Here is a 2500-nt window from a genome sequence, read left to right as displayed (position 1 = left end):
AGGCATCAGTAGAATTATTGTGCAGTACATATGCACTTGCAGAGATGGGAGCCAACCAGGTTTGCTTTGCTATATTTGCAGCTGAAGCAGTCTCCTTTGCAAGAGCACTTAATTAATTAGCTCTCTACATGCCTTGGAAATTTCTGGAATTGTCGTCCAAACTGGTACCCATTACCCTGATACCTTTGTCCAAGCAATATCTTGAGGCCAAGGAACCTAAAGCTAATCTTGAGTGCTGCTGGTCCAGATTTCTTCCTGGTAAACTGCTCGTCGGACATGCTGGACAAGTGCCTTTGGTCAGTAGCAATTTTTCCATAGTGCAATTCTCGTGGCAGAAAAGTTCCCGTCTTGCCTCATTGACTGAGGTCAAATGACTAGTTTTGTCATAGAGGACAAGAGTCAGTCTCTCCAGTTTTGAGAAATGGTCATCATCGAGAGTCAGGATTTGAAAAGGATCACGGTCAAGATACACAAATGTATTTGTGACTTCTTCATACGCCTTCCAAGCTTGCCAAACTGAAGGCAGAGGTTGTGTCGCAACCTGAAAACGCGTGGATTCCAAGGCTTGTGCAGATGGCATTGATGTGGTAAAACCGGTAGGTCTTGTCCATTCCCAAAGCAACCCAGATGTCAGCCAACAGTTGTATTGTAATCAAATCTTGGGGCTTACCAACAAGAATGACTAATAAATTTGTGTCAACGGTGCATACATGAAGCATCTGTCTTCCATGTTGAAGAGCATGAAGCACACGAACCACAACTCTGGTGTCTGCCTCCTCATGATTGCAGTTTTGCATGGAGATGCAAGCACCAACAGTCACCACAGCCTGCCCTGATGTGATATATACAGTTTTAGTTGGTTGCCAATTGAAACCTTCAACCCTGAAACTCAAAAAGGCAAACAGCTCCTTCTTGTTAACTGGGTCATGTGGGAAATCCATCATCTTGCCTGGCAACTTGGTCTCACCTGACACCTTTCTGCGCACACCCTTGCCTTTCTTTTCCCTGGTTGACTCCTTCAAACTGTTTAGAATGTATGTGTCCCAAACAACATCAAAGTTCATTGCCTCGTGGAGCTTTTTTTTTTTTCTATGTAAGGGATGAATACCTTGTCTGCATACTCATGGAAGGTACTCGCACCAGAAACGGGAAGGCAGTGTACAATGACGGCACTACTGAGGATTCTGCAATTATAGGTTGAGGGTGGCTCTGATTGGCCAGGCTGCTCAAGACATTTTAGCAGCTGTCATGAACCAACTACGGTTCCATAGGTTCTTTCACAAAATAAACTGGAACTGGAGAGACTAGGAGTCCAAAGGCAAAACAAGGAGGAGAGAATAAAATAAATCTACAGAATACCTTATATCTAGTTTATTAAACCTATTTCCTGTACAAAGCAATTTACATATTTACAGGCGAGTTGAGGGTTCAGCCAAAACTATCAAAATGAACAATGTTCCATTACAAAAATTACATAGCACAACAGCAGCATTACAAAAGCACAGCACAAAGGCAGTAATTGATATAATCATAAAATAATTAAGCAGGTCAAACAAATTACCAGGGCCATACACCTGCCCGACATCACAAACTAATGTGAATACCCAGAGCCATACACTTGCTCAAAACAATAATAAAGCATGTCATAAATAAATATGAAAACACCCAGAGCCATACACTTGCTCAGAACACAATAGAAAACCAACTCATACAAATTAACTGGACCGTACACTTGCCCCACAAATAATGGTATGAAAAATACCCAAATTCAGCAGTATAATCAATAGATTATTATCTCTAGTGATAAAGGATGAATCCCTCGACGAACTCAAACCGCATCCCAACCACTTATGCACTAATCAGACAAAAGTCACAACAGTCTTACTGCTGTCACATAGGGAACGCCACTGATGACCATGTTTCAGCCACCATCCATCCTTCATCAGAAGATACCAACTGGTAGCAGACACTGCTACTCCGAGCAACTTATGGTCCTTAGTTCACCTCCAAGCATCATCTCCAGTTATTGTAACAACGTAACATGTTTCCCCCTTGCGTCCTGTGATGCTGTAATTCCCCCTCATAGTGCTAATTGAATGTTTAGCATTCCCATTATGAATAGTATTATTATTGTGTTACCGGGACTTAACATAAATGCCGAACTTGTGTATGCTCCATTCATTTGCCAGCAAGGTAACATTTCTTTGCGTAAGCATCCACTATTCTACACACTCTGTGAATAATCTGTAACATAACATCATCAGAAGGGATTGTGTTCACTATCTTGTCCAAGCACTCCCCGATCTCGACCCCGTGTTTGTACCCGGCGTATTTATGTCGTAATGTACTCAATTCGCTGATATGCTATTACTTGTCTTGTTGTGGGAAGTGGACTCATGCGATGTGTGGCTCTGGTAAACATCACACCTCCTCTGCTTTATTCCATCGTGACCGGATATTATCCACTCCTACAGTAGCGAGTCAGTCTCGTTACCTTCAT

This window comes from Macrobrachium nipponense, chromosome 1 (genome assembly GCF_015104395.2).
Source record: "Macrobrachium nipponense isolate FS-2020 chromosome 1, ASM1510439v2, whole genome shotgun sequence".
NCBI lineage: Eukaryota > Metazoa > Arthropoda > Malacostraca > Decapoda > Palaemonidae > Macrobrachium > Macrobrachium nipponense.
Note: the sequence above shows the minus strand (reverse complement) of the source record.